The sequence below is a fragment of the Capsicum annuum genome, chromosome 1 (genome assembly GCF_002878395.1).
Source record: "Capsicum annuum cultivar UCD-10X-F1 chromosome 1, UCD10Xv1.1, whole genome shotgun sequence".
NCBI lineage: Eukaryota > Viridiplantae > Streptophyta > Magnoliopsida > Solanales > Solanaceae > Capsicum > Capsicum annuum.
Genome location: NC_061111.1, coordinates 136,715,575 through 136,736,604, shown reverse-complemented (window position 1 = coordinate 136,736,604; position 21,030 = coordinate 136,715,575).

Genomic DNA, 21,030 nt, shown 5'->3' with positions numbered 1-21,030 from the left:
TTAGTATCATAATGTTATGTACAAATTATTTGATAAAAAGAATTGTGAGAAACATACTAGTTGGATAGGAAACACCAATTTGGACATATGTATGTGAATTTGAATAAGATAGTCAAAAATAATTTATGAAGAAAAAGGTTATGTTATAAGAATTAAACATCTAATCCCATATATATGATGGAGAAAAATTAAAGAATGTTTCAAAAAATATAAATAAATTTTAAAGATAAAAAATGTATTATGATTAATAATTAAGTCACTAAGCTGTAAGATCGTTTTAACCTTCTATTTTGCTTTCATCGAAAGAAGTCGCTTTGCTGCTCCACATTCTGTCACTTCCACTACCGACAAAAATTTTAATATAGGATTTTTTTTACTAAATAGCTTTATTAATGATAGTTTGAATTTGACTATTACTATGTTACGAAGTTATTTAATATTAAGGGTAGAAAGAAAAAAATATATAATAAAATCTTCTTTATTTCATAAATTGGACAATTAAACTGAAATAACTATTTTTAGTATAAACGCCAAGTAAATAAAATGGAGGGGTATATTTATATATTTGTATTGAATGATAATTAATTTTAAACAACTATTTTTAATATAAGTGTCAAATAAAATAAAACGAAGAGAGTATATTTATATTTTTTACTGGAAGAAACTTAACTTCAAACAACATCGATGCATTCATTATGAAATGCAATAAATAGGAGAATGTTGAAAAAGATGTTTTGAAGAGTTACAACTTTTCATTTTCCATGTAAATGAGTAATTGAATCTCATAATTAAGAGAGGTAAAAGGGGATGACTTTAATTTTTTAAGCTTCTTGAAATGATATTTCCATTAATGAACTACTTCATTTTAATAATTTTTACTTTTTTAATTATAAATAAAAGGATGAATTAATAAATATGTAGATTTTATAATAAAATATAGAAATAAATGGAGTGGTAAATTTGAGGCATTTAAATTTTTACATTAAAAAAAATGAATGAAGAGAGTCGTAAGTGACACATTTACTTTTATAAAATACTAAATAAAATAAAAATATTAAGAAAATTGTCATAAATATGAACGAAAAGAACCACAAGTGGTATCATGAATTAGCACCCTACAAGGGTGTGTTTGTTAAAAATCGTGTGTGGATATATGCATATCAATCATGAGTGTGTTTAATATTTCAATTAAGAAATTTTGAGTTCGCAATACACCCAGAGTGTCCATCCATCATGGTTGGGCTAAGTTTTCAAAAAAAAAAAAACAAATGAAGAAATAAGATAAATAAAATCCCTAGCTAAAGAGAAGTGATGTAGAATGTAGTTTTATATTATATAGTTATAACCTAACTTATTATTATTTATCACAAATTACAACGATTATAATTGTAAACATAAATGTTCAATAACTGAATTATCATAAAGGACAACGAGCATAGTACCTTTGACTTATTTGCAAGTGTTAAATTGACATAATTTAATTAGTTAGTAGATAATGATGTTATATATTATTTAGTGAAATGAAGGAAAACATTCAAAAAATAAATAAAATGATCTTTTAGGCCATAAAGAGGTAGTACATCACCTTATATATAGATGTTTTTATAGATATTCATAAGTATTTAACTTTATGTTTTAGTACTTTCATAATTTTCATCGACCTGCTTTCAAATCTTTAAAAAAAGATTTTTTTTTTTTTTAAAAAAGTACAAAATTGAACTTGTTTGCTGTAAATTTATAAAATCAAATGAAATGAATTTTTTTCTTTCTTTTATCTTAAATACATAACGATAGAAAATTATTAGTGAGAGGATTATTACAATGATCATAAAAAATTATTATTAAGAGAATTAATAAAGACAAGAGAAAAGGATTGAGTGTAATTAAGAGAATTAACAAAATAGTCCTTTGAATTTGTGGCATAACACAAATAAATAGAATAAAATTTCATAAAATCAAAACTTTTAAAAGTAATAAAAGAGGAAAAAAGTGAAAAAAATATAAACTTTTGATCAATTAACTACACATTGCCCTCTAATAGATCACAATTATATTCAAATAAAGCTAGCATATTTAAAAGGTAAATGCTTATATAATATAATATAAATAACTTTTAAATTAGAAATAAAATAATCTATATATAAAAAGTGCAACATTTTATAATAAAATCTTGTTCTTGAAAAATACACATATATGTTGTATTTGAAGAAATAACTAATTGACAATACTAAAATAAACAACAATAAGTGTATATATATTATTTACAAATCATTCAAAAAAAATTACATTTTAAAATTAATTTGACCATCTCTCTCAATGAATTAAACTTTCTTCATCATCTTGACAATGAACTGATATGATACTAATTTGAAGATTTCTCTTTTGATGAATCTTATACCTTTATCTTACTTCTTTCTCAGTGTTGATAAACTTGTGTTTGGCTAGAAAATTATTTGATCAAATGTTTGCAAGCGATGTTTTCTCTTAAAGCTCCATGATTTTCGATTACTTACAAAGTGAACAACCTGATTTAGTTCTTGAATTTTTTCATAACATATCAGTTGTTGGGTAAAATCAAATAAAAAAGAAGGTAGATAGAAAAATGAAAAAAAATGGAGAAAAAGATATACTAATAGAAAAAAGAAGAAGAAATGAAAATGATCACCCACAACTCTATACATGAATGATATTTATAGATTTGTTAAGTCATTATAATAGATTAAAGGGAGTTGAGAAGATATGCTATTAAGTAAGAATACAAATAGAGAGGTTTTTTTTTAACCCATGAAATACAATTATATGTAATAAATATGATAAAAAATTTTAATCATTAAACAAATTAATTAATACAAGAAGTGAAGAAAAAAATTCAAAAAAATGAGAAAAAAGATAAATAAGAATGAAGTTCATAAAGAGGTGTCACATCAGCTCCTCTATAACCTCCCTTTATATTATATATAAATTTTAGAGACTTTTTTATCATCTCCCACCTAATTTTCTCAACTAATATGAACCTTTCCCCTGTGGTATGGGGAAGGGTAGAGAATTAAGCTCTAATAATACTCCTACTATGAAAGACCAGCCTCCTATCAGTAGTCACCTACAGAAAAATAATAGAAAAGGAAGTGATGAGCATGTAACAGTGACTGGTTAGGTGATTCCAACTAACACTAGTTAGGAAAATCAAATGCAACCCAACTTAAACCTATTCAATATTCTCTGTGAAGGACATAGAAGTGGCGTAAAGAATAGTCGGGTCAAACATGGGGGTGGCAGTACCTTGTCACCTGTGGGGATGGAAAATATTCTTTGTTGGAATGTTATGGGCATGAATGCTCCTAACAAACAAAAGGAGGTAAGCCTCCTGTGTAGTAAGGTATATATTGGGTTAGTGACTTTATTGGAAACTAAAGTGAAAGCTGGCAGATTTATAGCAAATAGAATGATTTTAGGATGGAGCTATGTTTCAAATCATGAGCACTATTGTAACTGTAGAGTAATAATTTTTTGGATGCTAGATTACTATCATGTGCATTGAGTGACTAGTACCAACCAAAGCATCACTTGTGCAGTGAAGGATATAGCTTCACAAGTTACTTTTTATTTGATTGCAATTTATGCTTTTAATACAAGAGAAAAAAGAAGACATTTGCGGAGCCATTTGGAGGACATTAAAAAAGGGATCACATTGCCATGGTTAGCATTGGGGGATTCAACTCTGTTCTTCACGTTGAAGATAGGGTTGGTGGTAATCCAATAACAATGGAAGAAATAATGGATTTTAAAGTATGCATAGATACTTCTGAGTGGATTGAATTACCATATAGTGGGAGTAAATACGCATGTAATAAAAAACATGGAGATAATAGGATATTCTCTAAATTAGATTGGGCTTTTGTTAATCAAAACTGGCTGGATAATATGCAGGTTTCCAGAGAAAAATTTTAGGTGGATGGAATTAGTGATAACTGCCCCCTAAAGATAGCTAAGGAAGCTGACAGTACCAGATCAAACAAATCTACTAAGTTTTGTAAGTTGTGGGAAAAGGATCCTCAGTTTTTAGAGGTTGAGAAAAGGTTTGGAAGGCCATTAGAAATGAATGCAATATGCTACAAGTAGCGATGAAATTAAAGATGCTTAAAAAGGAGTTGAAAAGTCTAAACAAGAGTCCTTTTAGTAATATTCCTGTTGAAGCTGAGGAGGACAGGACAACTTTAAATCAAGCACAACTAAACCTGCAAACCAATCCAACAGATATTATTCTGCAGCAAGTAGAAAGATAGAAGTATCAAAGATTCCGAAGATCCTCCTATTTTGTAGAAGTACTTTTGAAGAAAAGAAGTAAAGCAACACGGATCAAATTAGGGAGATGACGACACTAAATACTTCCACTCAATTATCAAGTAAAAGAGGCTACAGCAAGCAGTCACATAGATAAGAGATGAGCATGGGGTGCAACACAATGATCATAAGGCCATTGCTAAAGTTTTGTGAATTATTATGAGGGTATGTTGGGTAGGAAAGAAAGACAAAAACTATAACGTTTGAGAGTATTTTGCAGATGGCAACATGCTTACTCTAGAACAACAGATGACATTGGTAAGTTAACACTGGAAAAGATAGTAAGCAAGCAATAGTTGGTTTTGACATAAATAAAAGTCCAAATCTTGATGGCTATGGCAGTGGATTTCTTAAAGAGGCTTGGAGCTTAATTGGTGAAAATGTAACTCAAGCAGTCCTTCAATTCTCAGAGAATGGTAAGTTAATGAGACAAATTAACTCTACCATGATTTCATTGATTCCTAAAATGACTTCTCCTGAACTGGCTAGTCAATTTAGGCCTATTTGTTGTTGCAATATGATCTATAAGTGTATATCTAAGGTGATATATATGAGGTTGAAACAAGTGCTTCCTAGTTTGATAGATGTCACACAAGCAGCCTTTGTGGAGGGGAGATCACTGATTCACAATGTCTTAATATGCCATGATTTGTTAAGGCATTATAAGATGAGAACTTCACTAGATGTCTAACGAAGATAGATTTAAGGAAAGCTTATGATATGGTGGGTTGAAAATTTATCGAAGAAGATCTAAAGGGATATGATTTTCCAAAATCATTCACTAATATAGTTATGGCTTGTGACTACAACTAAATTCATAGTAAAAGTGAATAGAGAGAGGCATGGATATTTTGAGGGAAAAGGTGGTTTTAGACAAGGTGATATACAAAAACAACCCATACCATACCCAAGTCCACAGTTGTCCATACAAAGCCTCTAGACCAACCAAAGAGTACCTAGTCGGGACATGCCCCGGACCATAGCCAAAACCAAAGTCTATGAAAAATGAGAAATATGCAAAGTAACCGATGACATGAAATAGATGCCTTCTGAACTATGGAAGTCCACCACTTCAATCCAACATCGATTGTCCCTGAATTCGATCACAAAGCGGGAGAAGTAAAATGGTCGGTTCCTGCATAGCGTGGGTATACAGCTACCCGAAGATGGGTTAATGGGTGACCACTAGCATGTACTCAGGACAAGGATAAAATAATGCCATTTATAAAAGCAAATAAAACCATCCATATACAAAACACCATACACACACACACATATATATATAACCATGTCGGGAAAGGGAATCGGGTTTAGCATGCCTTTAAAACCTTTACCTAGGCTGTGTAGCTTTTCCGTCCTAAACCAGCCAGGGGCTATATGGGTGCAGCTCCCTTGTTGAAAGGGCCCCGGTGTATATAGACGCACGACCAGGGAAGAAAACCTAGTATGACTAGTACATCCCCAAAAATATAGTGTGGCATCATACACACGGTCACCAAGACCAAACCTCACATCGGCAAATATGAGCTTACAGTTTTGGTCCCTCGGGACCTCTTCCTTCCATGACTTTGATACACATCCCGTTATTATTTCCTAATTAAAACCATTACCAAACAACTAACCAATCCATTAACCATTTATTGACCAAGTCCATTTAGTGGTGGTATCATCATACCGACCATACTTACAAATACTATCCATAGCCAACCATATATAGGTTTAAGGGGACTTCCAAGTGCCCTTCCATTTACCATAGTGAACCACTTGAGGGATTTCATGTACCCCATAATCATAACGAATTTCATAGCCACCAAGGCTTTACCACTTAATCCTTCCAAACTATGTACATCATTTATACCATTTAAAACTATTTCCAAACCATTATAGACCATGCCAAACATTTAAAGAATTTATATCATTAAAACCATTTAAACCATATAAAACCATCCATATCTATGTAAGGTTCCATTAACAAACCAAACCATGTAAGAGTTCTAATGGAAGTTCAACAATAGAGTGAAAACATTCTTTAAGGCATTTTTTCAAACATGTAGTGGGCATACCTTTAGCAAGACCAAAACCAATGCATAAACTACCATAATTAGGGTTACTCAAGACCCATTTATTAAATCATAACCAACCAATAACCACATATGCAAACTATTACCAAAAACATAAATACCAAACCATATGCATCAAGACCCTCACTACATATTTCAAAAACCACCATTCATGATCCATAAGTCAATGTTTGAAAAACAATACACATGCCTTTAGTTGGAATTAACAATGAGGAAAGAAGTACATGCCTTATACATGAAGATTCATGGAAGAAATCTTGACCTTTGAGCCTTTTGAAGAACATATGAAGAATTCCTAACCTCTAATCTTCAAGAGTGAGTTTGAAAGAGTATTTGAAGAGTTTTAATCCTTTAACAAGTGTTATGGAAGGCCACCAAGGGTGATATAACGTGAGAACATAAGGTTTTTGAAGTTGGAAAATGTCCAGACTACCCTTGAATTAAAATTGAAAACAAACTACGTCTAGGGGTACGAGTGCCCTTACCATCTGTATCTTAGGGTACGAGTGGTACCCTAACTCGTACCTAAGACCATGCCAATACCTTACACACTTGTTTTTATACGAATCGTCTCTCCCCACTCGTACCTAAGGGTACGAGTCGTAGACCAAACCGTACCTAAGGGTATGAGTCGTATACCAAACCGTACCCACATCTCGTACCTTGGACAGACTTCACAAGATAACTCAATCAAGCACCATACGACTTGCCTTGCACCACTCGTATATTTAGATATGACTAGTACCTTGACGAGTCATACCTTGGGAAGTAACCAAGCCAAAAACACTTTCTAGGGTACAACTTCACCTTTAAGCTACCCTACGACCCATATTCAAGGGTATGAATTGTACCCTTGAGTCGTATCAAACATAGTGAGTCCAAAACCAAAGAAAAATTTGCAAAGGTCCTATTCCTAGGGTGTTTCAGGCTCCCCCACTAGGATCATTCGTCCTTGAATGATGGGTAAGGGTAAGGGAACAACATGAGATAATGCATTAACACCCAATAAACTTTTGCTCAACCAAAATAGGAAGCAAGGACACACAACCAAGGTGAGAAGATCCCTACATAAACCAAACACAATTTACACCCCAACACCCCCATTCTGACCTCTAACTCTTAAGTTAGAAAACAAAGATATAAAAGGAACCATTCCTCACCTTTAACCAAGTTAGAAAACAAAAATAATGTGTTGAAGAGCATACACCTTATGCACGAATTTCTGAAACAAAGAACCAATGAGGACACTTGGACTCCATGTCCCCTTCAACATTCTAAATGTCTTTCTTGGACTTTTAGTTCCACCATGGAACCTTTACCGAAGCCATACCTTATTTGTTCACAACTGGAGAACTTACCAATCCAAGATCCTCATCGGGATCTCTCCAAAAGAACAAAGAACCCAAGATACCAATACCACTTAAAAGAACTAACCAACCTAGGACCATCCACACCTTACCCCAACATAGATACATAGAATACCAGATGAATGGACTAATGCTAGAGAGCAAGTCCAGTTCCACTTAGAATTTACCAAGGCATACCACTATGAGAGATTGAGTCTAGCTATACACCCCCTCTATGTTTAAGCCTATCCAAAGCTAAAGGGAGTTTACTTAGGCCATCGGGCTCTACTCCTTACATCTATCTCGAAACACCACTCCGCTTCCATCACTATTATGACAACAAAACCATGAGTGAAAGACATAGACAAACCATATCCAACCATTATGACCGATACCCCCAACCTATAATTGAACACCCAAAATCTTACAACTACTAAGACATGAAAACAATTCACAAGAACTATTTCTTACCAAACCTCTCAAGTACCTAACACAACTATTAATATATCTACCAACCACAACATTCAAGCCTACGACTTATATACCCGCGGTATGATCTATCATTCTAGAGATCTAGCACCATTTAATATTTCACAAAGGATTTTCACCACCTATTCCTTTCCTAACCATATCCCATGACAACAACTTCACCTTGCCTTCAAAATCCTTAACTCTAGTATTCACCCTAGACTCTCCCCCACTTAGGGACTTCTATATTCCCTATTTCAACACATCACCATACTTCCCAAACCATTACTATTCTAACATAAGAAAAATCATTTAAGAAACCGAATTACAAGAGTTATCCATGCCTCCCATGGTAAAATCCCATAGACAAGACACGACACTATAGGCACAAAGTACTTTATAACAACCACCTAGACCATAATGAAGAAACATCCCAACCAAACCATACCATAAGATGAGTCCTTAAGGCTGGACACCAAAAGAAACACAACCACACATACTATGAATAACTTAACACAATGTCAAGGATTATATCCAGGGAACAGGGCGAATGGAAAATGTAAACCTTAGTCATAAGAGTTATAAGAATACATGCAACACTAGTAGATTAATCTCTTAATCGAGAGAGAAGATATCACTAGAATATGCAACCTGACTTTTTCTTAAAGTCCATCGCTAAAAGAGAATTCTAGATTAACCACCAACCTTTATCCCAAGTCTACCAAGTACCCAAGATAGACATGTAAAAACCATGAGACCAAATTGACTCCAAGGTTTCCAGTTAAACCAAAACCATTCAAAATCAAAACATGGCAACCAAGGCCTTTTCAAAATCATTTAGATCCAGCCAAAACCAATTTATGTTCCTTTAATAATTTAGGCAATGCAAAGGTTTAAGAATAGTCAAACTACATAACAAAATTATATTCAACGGAAATTTCACAAATAGTTGGATGACATATAATTTCCAAGACCAGAACCAAGTAATTGGGGAATCCATAGTACCCTAAAATTCATTAAACATTCCTATGCATCCCATAATGTTCATAAACATAAATAAGCATGAATAATGCACCGTAATCCATGGAAAATCAATTAAATGAGTAATCATGTCAAAGTCTTCAGTTGTACCAAAACCCACACTCAAAACCATGAATTTAATAGTCAATTTCATGCCAATAATCAAATGCAACTATAGGGACAAAGATACGTGCAAATTCCAGGATCTAACTTGTCGAATGACTAGATCCTCAGTCCCCCCGTTTAACTTGAAATCCTAGCCTCTATGGTACAACTCTCCCACTATTGTATTTCCTAAATTATTAACCTCATCTAACCTATAATTTACCTCCACAACCCTCGCACTACTATTTTCGAGCTTATCATACTCCCTTTTATCAAAATCAAGAATCTTGATTCAAGCCTAGGATCTACAAACCACTATGTACTACCAAAGTACCCCATATAGAATGGAATATACATATACGATCCTCTCAACAAGAAGGACACTCTAAATTCCTTATCCACCAATCAACAACCTATCCATTTATGGGGAAACCATTTCCCTTATTTATGCAAGAACAAAGCACCCCATAGAGAAATACTAAGACGAAGAGAACCTTTGTCTAAGAGATCCCTAAATTGCTCCTTTAACTCTACCAAAACCATTCTATAAAGAAGGAATTGAAATTTGAAAAAATGTCCAAAACAAGACCAACCCCAAACTAACCTCTCCATTAGAAAAACACCATGAGGGTCATCAGAAAGGACCCCAGTAAATTCATGCACCACCAAAACCAAATACAAAAAAAGACCTTTCGAGTAAGAATCCTTAACCCAGACCAAATAATAAAGATGTCCCTTTAAAAATCAACCTCCAGGTTCTAAGATATGATATAAACTTTCCCATAATATCTCGAGAATGAACCATCCTCCCATCTCATAGTTGACTCACCATGGAGTATAAAGATAACCTTTACGGATCCAATAATCTAATGATAGATAGCACGAGTGCAACCAATCAATTCCCTAAATGATATTGAAATCCATCATATTTGAGTCACATAAATCCACCAAGACCCTTTTACTACTAACAGATACCACACACCCCCATAGACTCTATTGGTAATCGAAGAGTCATCTACCAAGGTAGAAATGGAATAAAAAAATAGTCTGAAATAACCTTGGGACCACATCAAAAATACACAACCACAAATAATGTCACAAATTATAGAGGACCCTGAACTAAGTAAAGCATACACACCACAAAGAAAGGAGTTCTCAATATACTAGTGTCGGCATCAAAAGATGCTTCGGACTCTTGAGAAATAGTAAGAACATTGAGACAATCCCGACTACTTTTGAAGCCAGAGGTAGTAGCTAATACTCTATTTGCCCAAGCGGCAACCCTTATGGGACATTCCCATCACAAGAAGCCTAACTGACCATAACCAAAACACTAATTCCTTCCTTATCACAACAACCACGGTGCGGCCGACCATAAAATCTATAAAGAAAATAGGTTGATGAGGATTGGGCTCCATTAGAAAAACTAAAAATTGCGGCCCCTAACTGGGTTTGTGTCCCATGAGTTAGACTAGATCCATCTATATTATTTTTTAGTCGAACAGGTAAGTTTCCACAACTTTAGATTATTGAGAAAACATGATCCGAAGAGTGAAACAAGAAAAATTCATAGAAGAGTTCAAGACCTTAGATTCCATAGCCCAAAGGTAAAATAACCAATAAAGTAAAACATCCTAAATGCCTCGTACCCTCCTCATTATAAGTGTGGTGCACGACACACCCATAAGCAAAACTTTACTCACCACGGCTTTGTGGACACCCCATGACACCAAAACCTAAAGATCTGATACCAACTTCACATGACCTGAACCAGGGCCTTGTCGTAACGGGCAATCCCAAGCTCAACCAGGATCAGGAATCGCCCCTATTTCCCAACCTAACCATCAAACGCATACCTTGAGTTAGCTAAAGTCCAAACATATAACAAGATAGTGTATCCAACCATATGGTAACATTGGGATAAGTCTATATCCGAGACCAACCCAACCAAGTCTAACCACCCAATAACCTACCCAACCAATGTGGAAACCATGAACTAATACCATGATAATAAACCAATTTATGTATGTATATATATACAAAAACAACCCATACAATACCCAAGTCCACAGTTGTCCATCCAAAGTCTCTAGACCAACCAAAGAGTACCTAGTTGGGACATGCCCCCGACTATAGCCAAAACATAAGTCTATGATATATGAGAAATATGTAAAGTAACCCATGACATAAAATAGATGCCTTCCAAACTATGGAAGCTCGCCACTTAAATCCAACATCGATTGTCCCCAAATTTGATCACTAAATAAGAGAAGTAGAATGGTCGATTCCTGTATAATGTGGGTATACAGCCGCCCGAAGATGGGTTAGTAGGTGAACACTAGCATGTACTCAAGATAAGGATAGAATAATGCCATTTATAAAACCAAGTAAAACAATCCATATGCATATCCCATACATATCTAAATATAACCATATTGGGAATGGGAACCGGGTTTAGCATGCCTTTAAAATCTTTACCTGGGCTATGTAGCTTTGCCATCTTAAATCACCCACAGTCAATATAGGTTCAGCTCCCCCTACTGAAAGGGCCCTAGTGCGTGTAGCTACATGACCAGGGAAGAAAACATGGGATGACTAGTACATCCCCCAAAATATAGTGTGACATCATACACACGGTCACCAAGACCAAACCTTACATTAGCAAATATGAGTTTCCAGTTTTGGTCCCCATGGGACCTCCACCTTCCACGGCTTTGCTACAGATCCCGCCATTATTGCCTAATTAAAACCATTACCAAACAACCAACCAATTAATTAACCATTTATTAACCAAGGCAATTTAGTGGTCGTATGTCATATCGACCATGCTTGCAAGTATTATCCATAGCCAACCATATATAGGTTTAAGGGGACTTCCAAGTGCCCTTCTATTTACCACAGTAAACCACTTGGGGGATTTCATGTACCACACAAGCATGACCAATTTGATAGCCACCAAGGATTTACCATTTAATTCTTCCAAACCATGTATACCATTATATCATTTAAAACTATTTCTAACCCATTTTAGACCACACCAAAAATTTAAAGCATTTATAGAATTTAAACCATGCAAAACCATATAAATCTATTTAAGGTTCCATTACCAAACCAAACCATGCAAGAGTTCTAATGAAAGTTCAACAATAGAGTGAAAACATTCTTTGGGGGTATTTTATCAAATATTTTGAGGGCATACGTTTACCAAAACCAATACCAATGCATAAACAACCATAATTCAGGTTACTCAAGACCCATATTTTAAACCATAACTAACCAATAACCACATATGCAAACCATTATGTTGCATTCAAAAGCACATGCAAGTGTACGTGATTGTACAAGTAATATAATAACTTAGACAGTCGGATATCATACCCACGAGGACTATACAACTAGCACTTCAACCAACTTTAGTTTTAGACAAGGAGGTATTAAGTGTTGTAAAGTATCAAGATGATTTTAAAGTTGTGAATAAAAATGTAAATAAACAAGAAATAACAATTTGTGACAATAGCAAAGCAAGCAACAGTTGTAAATAGTAATTATGAGAATTCCAAGGTTGAGTCACTTCTAAAAATCTTACAGATCTCTATTCTTATCGTATACTAGTTGGTTATCGGGTTGTTGATTCGCAAGGCTTATAAAATTATCATGGTCTCCCGACCTCTAATCTTCTACCTACATGAACTTTACAACTATATCATTGAGCGGGATTTCAATAATCCATTTAGATGTATATGGCTATCTTTCTATGATTGGACCAAACAAGGCTTCTAGGTATATCCCTATCCTAGATGCTAATTCAAATCCTTTATTTTATAGAAGAATGAGAACCTTGCTCCTTAATTTCTTTGTTCTATCCTACGATTCTCCTCCTGGATGCACATAGAATTATTAATTTATTCTAATGGTGGCCACTCATCAAAATAGTAAGCACAAGAAATTAAGAACAACCCATATAATAATCCAATAAGAAACAATGATAAAGAATATAAAAAAGTAATCATACTCTTCGCCTCAACCCCAGAACAAGGGTGTTTAGCCACTCATGTCTGAATTTAATATCCAAAATATGTAATTAATCATACCCAAAATTAATCTTGAAGTGAAAAATTTCAAAAGAAATTCAAAGAACCCTAAAAGAGAGATTTTGCTGTTTTTTCGCCGCTCTATGCTTTCCAAAGTGTCTCAATTATGTTTTTTGTGTTGTCTTTTATAATAGGCCAATTTATGCCTAGGTGGAATGGAGCCTATGTCGCAGGGGTTAGTGTGCCACTCTAGGTGAGACGCCGCCTTCTACACTACACCGATATAGATCCCACATCGTTAATCGCCCGCCTCCACTGGAATTAGCATATAAATATTTTTCAAAGGTAAAGAATCACTGAAATGGAGCCTGCATCGCCTATACTATTCTGTCGATATGAGGCTCACGTCGTGGGCTAATCGCCTGATCTCTCTGGAATTTGCCTCGAAATATTCACTAAGGCATGGGAGCACCATTATGGAGATCGCGTCAAGGGCTTTAGCACACGCCTCTACTAGAAATTACCTTCAACCATTTTTCTAAGGCACATAACTCTTTCCTTTCAGCTTGTTGCTCTGCTACCTAATCCAACCTTCCAAGACTGTTTTTCTATTTCTTCCAGTGTCTTCGATACTCCATATAATCAACTTACAACATCAATCATCATATGTTTCCCATTGTTCATTCTATTTAGCCAAAATGTATCAATAATCTATCCTGCATTACTAATCATGTCCATTAGTTCACATCATGCAACTGTACACCAAACACCATAAAAATACACATTTTACCTCATAGAACTAGTGCTATTGGGGATGAATATTAGTGTTTGAACATATAAATACGACCAAGATCAAAATACCAAAAACATGTAAGAACATAGTTTAAACCAATACCAAACCATATGCATCAAGATCCTCAACATATATTTCAAAAACCACCATTCATGATCCATAAGTCAATGTTTGAAACACAATACACAAGCCTTTAGTTGGAATTAACAATGAGGGAAGGAGTACATGCCTTATACATGTAGATTCACAGAAGAAAGCTTGACCTTTGAGCCCTTTGAAGAACATATAAAGAAACCCTAGTCTCCTATCTTCAAGAGTGAGTTTGAGAGAGTATTTGAAGTGTTTTGATCCTTTAACAAGTATTATGGAAAGCCACCAAGAGGTATATAACATGATAAGATAAGGGTTTTTAAGTAGGAAAATGTCCGGACTACCCTTGACTTAAAATTAAAAATAAACTACGTCCAGGGGTATGACTCCCCTTACCATCCGTATCCTAGGGTATGAATATTATCCCAACTCATACCCAAGACCATGCCAATACCTTACACACTAGTTTTTATATGGATCAGACCTCTCACTCATTCCTAAGGGTATGAATCTTACACCAAATCGTACCTAGATATCATACCTTGGACAGACTTCATAAGATAACTCAATCAAGCACTATACGACTTGCCTTGCACCATTTATATCTTTAGATCTGACTCCTACCTTGATGAGTCATAACTTGGGCAGTAACCAAGCCGAACACACTACCTAGGGTATGAATTCGCCCTTAAGCAACCCTACGACCTGTATCCAAGGGTACAAATTATACCCTTGAGTCGTACCAAACCTAGTGAGTCTAAAACCAAAGGAAAAATTACAAGGGTCCTATTCCTAGGGTGTTTCACAGACCCACTAAGGTCTCCTTACCATAGACCAATATCACACAACCCCTATAGACTTTCTAGCCACAATGGAGTCATTCACCGAGGTGGACACAAAAAAGTGGTCCAAATTAGATTCAAGATCAAAACCAAAATGGATGGCCACATAAAGGATCACATAACAGAGAGTAGACCTGAGATTAAGTGGACAATATACATCACCAAAGATAAGTTTGAGCATACCAGTAAAAATATTTGGGGATGATTTAGAATCCTACTGAGTGGCAAGAACGTACAGAAAGTTTCGAACAATGCCGGAGACAAAAGCAAAAATAGCACCCTTTGGTATAGGAACTGATGAAGTTGCAACAATAATCTTATTTGCCCCAGAATCAACCTTAGATGGACAATCTGTTGCATATGAACAATCTAACCACATTTAATACACTTGTTTTTCCTTTTTTCAAAAACACCAAGTTGTACCTGACCACAGAGTCTACAAGGAGGATACGAGGGAGCTGATTAAGCTCCACTAGCTTTAGGCTAGCCTCCTTATGCGTTAAACAAACTATTATACTAAGAATGATGATCACCCAATGGCTTTGGATAAGGAGCACTAGCAGTAGAGTAGGAACCAGAATTTCTCCACTTCTTCTTAGACCACTTTCTACCATCTCTACCACTCTACTGTTGACCTCCACCCTGATCCGTATAGCAAAACTTCTTATTCTGCCTTTCACTCATCTTCGTTTGGTTTCTTTTTTCTTCTTCTGCTGGTTGCATATATAACACAAGTGTAGAGATATCCATATCCTTGTTCAATAAGGCAACCTTACTCTCCAAGATCAATTCTCGGGATAACACAAAGGCAAACTTCCTCATTCTAGCCCTCATGATAGACACTAATTTTGGAGCATAACGTGACAGCTAATGAAACTTCAAGGCACACTCCTTTACTGTCATCCTGCCTTGATTCAGATTCACAAATTTCTTAGCCTTTACCTACCTCAAATCTTGAAGAAAGAAGCTATCAAGAAAAGCACTAGAAAAGTCTTCTTTGCCGCTAAGCTGCTCTCACTCATCATACCATTGGTATACCACATCCTCTAACTGATAAGCAGTGAACTCTACACCCTCCACATCAGTAGAACTTATCATATGGAAGATATTTTCTATCAATGAAATTTTGAAGATCTTTCTCAACTTTAGAACTAGTGAAAGTAGGATGACTCAACCTCGCAATTGGGCCAACTCTAGTGGACTCAAAGAATAGGGAAATAGAAGCAGCATGCTTAGTTTGGGAGGCCACCAACTGAGTAAGCAAGTGAATCAACTGGAAAAACTTAGCATTAGACATATCGTCCTGAGGTGCCTGAGGAGTGATAAGGGGAATCGTCGGAGCTCTATTAAGGCAATCAGAAGCAGAGACCCTAGGGGGAATCAAAACCAGTCAAAATCTAATGCACATAACTGTAACTTTAGCTTGGATTGTGTAGCTTAACTGTCATAACATATGAAAGAACCCAAGATCCATATTGGCCAGCTCTCCCTCAATTGGTAAGGCCCTAGTGCGTGTGGCCGCACGAACCAAAGGATATACATATGCATTATGGGGCACTCAAACCTCCCGTCTTATCAAGGTGCCACAAACATCAAATCATATACAATGTGAGGGATGCAAACCCCCTAGTCATATAATAAAAATAATAAGGGGGACTCAAACCACTCGATCATATAAATCCTTGCGTCGGCAATTGTAGTTTCCACTATTGGTCCTTCAAGACCTCCACTTTCATGACTTAGCTACACAACCCTCATTAAAGCCTAATTAAAACAATTAGCACATACATTATCATTTATTAAACTATGATATACATTTAGGGATACATTGTTAGTATTGTTATACCTACTACACCTGCAAGATAACATCAACATGCCAAACCTATTTCCATCACTTGAGGGGATTCACAATCCCCTTTGGTTTAATTTAAAATCATTATGCTTCATTAACCTTTTACATTATGTAGTAGTTTAAGAGTAGTTCAATGTACATATATGGGTTGGGGTCATAACCACTTCAAAAGTCATAAGTTTGGGAAATCATAATCCCTAGTTCATGCACTATTTCCATGCATCAAATTGATTTTTAACCAACCATACAAACATAACCCATGAAGGGAAAAACATAAAACATCACATAAACAACAGTTACTCAAAACCCTCAACCCATGTTTTCAAAACCAAACTCAATGCCATAGGAACAACACTTTAAAACTTATGTTTTTAGCAAATTAATAATTAGGAAAGAGTAATATGCCTAAAATACCAAGTTTCACAAAAAGAATTCAACCCTTGAGCCCTTGGATGAACTACTTCTTAGAAACCCAAAGTATGGTTGCTTCAGAGACTTGAGAGAGCTTTTGAAAGTATTTGAGTACGTTCTAAATAAGAAATAACCCCTCTTAAGTGCTTTATGAATGTGGTGTTTTAATTAGGCCAGAAGGAAATTGTCCAAAGTGCCCTCAATTTAAAAATTGAAATTCAGTCGTCAGTCACTGTGGGTCACTATACGACTCGTATAGACTTATAATGACTCATCACCATAAGTCGTAGCCAATACAGTCTCCAAGGTACTCATAATCTCCTGTGACTCAACTAATATGACTCATAATGGGACCCTACGACTCATAGGGTCCAGTCATAGTCAACCCAACAACCATTTGGCGTATACATTAGACACCCTACAATTTGCACCCAATGACTCATAATGAGTCCTTACGACTCATAGTGTGCCACTTGTACTCAGAGTAGAATTTAGCCACATACTTAATGATTTGGTTACGATTTCATACAATGACTCATAAAGAATCCTTACGACTTATCAGGGGAGTTATAGTTAGGAAAGTAAAGATAAAATTTCAGAAATTTTCAAGGATTAAAAACTCAGGGCATTACATTCTCCCCCTTAGGATCATTCTTCCTTGAATGATAGGACAAGGCTTTTATTAGCACGATTTGACTCCACACAAAACCACACTAACCTTTAAATAAGATAGAAAACAAAGATATTAAGGAATACACATACCTTAAGCATGATTATCTGGAATGGGAAATGGAATGGATACTTTGACTTTATGTCCTCCTTGGCTTCCAAAGTAGCTTCCTTAACCTTGAGGCTCCTTCTAAGAATTTTTATCGATGCCACATCTTTGGTTCACAAATGATGGACTTGCCGATCCAAAATCTCAATTGGGAATTTCTCATAAGACAGGAAATCGAAAATACCTACCTCCTTCAAAAGAACAACCATCGAAAGATCACCCATGCACTTTCTCAACATTGAAACATGAAACACCAGATGAACGGAGCTCAAACTTGAAGGCAACTCTAATTTATATACAATGTTACCAACCCTCTTCAAGACCAAGTATGGACCAATATAACAGGGACTGAGCTTCCCCTTCTTATCAAACCACATCACTCCCTTCATACGAGACACCTTTATGAACACCCAATCACCAACACTGAGCTCTAAATCCCTCTACCTCACATCCGTGTAGGACTTTTGGCAGCTTTGGGCGGTCTTAAGCCTATTCTGAATGACCTTCACCATCTCCATGGCTTGGTGAACAAAATCAAGGCCAAATAAATTATTTTCACCGATCTCAAACCACCCAATAGAAGACCTACACCTCCTACCATATAAGGCCTCAAATAGAGCCAAACTAATGCTAGAGACATAACTATTATTGTAGGAAAATTCTATTAGAGGAAAATGGTAAACCCAACTACCACCAAAATAAAAAACACAAGCCCAAAGAATATCTTCCAAAGCCTGAATTATCCTTTTTGCTTTCCCATCCGTCTGTGGGTGAAAAAGAGTACTAAGGGCTACTTTAGTCCCAAAACCTCACTGTAACAGCCTCCAAAAATGAGATGAGAACTGAGTTCCCCAATCAGATAAGATAGAAACTGGAGTACCATGCAACTTCTCGATCTTCTCAATGAACAACTTCGCATAATCCTTAGAAGATAAATTAGTTCTCACTAGCAATAAGTGAGCAGATCTAGTCATCCTATCCACAATGAACCAAATTGAATTAAATTACTGGCGAGGACTTGGAAAACTGCCCGTTTCCACATCGACAGCTCAATCTCTTAAGTCAACCTACCGAGCCTCAAGTGCTCCACCTTCACTTGCTGACACACCATGCACATAGCTATAAAATTGGCCACATCTTACTTCATATTATTTCACCAATAAATCTCCTTAAGATTATGATACATTTTGTTGAACAAGGATAAATAGTATAACAAGATTCATGAGCTTCGGCCAAAATTCTTTCTCGCAACCCATCAACATAGGGGACACATAATCTGCCTTGGTATCTCAAGATACCATCATCACTAATCTCAAAAATCATTACCTTCTACCTACCCACAACATCCTTGATTTACATCAAGATAGGATCCAACAGCTGCTTCTCATTCACCTTAGCACTAACAGATGACTTTGCCACCTCTTGAACAATCACACCACCAACCTCAAAATCCTAGATATGTACTTCAAGATTAGCCAAATGGTGAATATCTTTCATTAAATCCCGCTTCTCTCATCCACATGAGATAAGCTTTCTATGGACAACCTGCTAAGAGCATTAACAACCACTTTAGTTTTACCTGGATGATAGTAAAGACTCACGGCATAGTCCATGAGCAATTCAAGCCACCTCCTTTGCCTGAGATTTAGTTCCTTCTAAATGAACACGTATTGCAGGCTTTTATGATTTGAATAAATATCAATATGGACCTCATACAAATAATGTTGCTAGATCTTTAATGCAAACACCACAACCAACAATTCTAAATCACGAGTTGAGTAATTCTGCTCATGAACTTTCGGTTTTCTAGAAGCATAAGTAACCACTTTTCTATGCTTCATCAACACATAACCCAATCCCACCCAGGATGTATCATAAGAGACAACAAAGCCATTAGTGCCTTTAGGTAGAGTCAAGCCCAAAGCCGAAGTCTACTTACCTTCAGCTTCTCAAAACTACCCTCATAAGTATCAAACTATAAGAATTTCACCTTTTTCTAAGTCAACTTATTCAATAGAGCAAAAATAGAAGAGAAACTCTCCACAAACCTTCTATAATAGCCGGCTAAACCCAAGAATCTCTGAATATCTATTGGAGTCATAGGTCTAGGTAACTTCTTAACCACCACAACTTTCTAGGGATTAATCATGATCCCTTTACTAGAAATAACATGACCGAGATAAGTCACAAAATTCAACCAGAACCCGCACTTAGAAAGTTTTGCATACAACCATTGATCTTTCAAAGGTTTGTAACATAAGGTGGAGGTGATTGGCATGATCATCTTTGCTCTTAGAATAAACCAAAATATCATCAATAAAAACAATAAAAACCAAGTCTAGAAACTGACGGAAAACTCAATTCATAAGATTCATGAATGTCGTCGGGGCATAAGACATACCAAATTACATCACCAAAAACTCAAAATGACTATACCGGGTGTTAAAAGTAGTGTTAGCTATATTCAACTCCTGAATCTTCAACTGATGGTACCCAGACCAAAGATCAATCTTAGAAAAAAACTTCACGCCCTAGAGATGATCAAAGAGATCATCAAACCTCGAAAGCAGATACTTATTCTTCATGGTCACTTTATTCAATTGGTGGTATTTAAGACACATCCGAAGGTACCCATCCTTCTTACGCATGATAACAATAATAATGATAATGTTAATGATAATGAAACTCTCATGTCTAATCTATGATAAGAATTGATGAAGAATGGAAGCTCACCACTTTACCATAATGAACTGATGAACTGAGTCGATCCACCTAACTTTACGCAAGAAAATTAGAGATATCTCTGGTACCTGCATCGTATGAGGATACAACGTCGGAAGATGGTTAGTGGCTATCTATACATACATACATA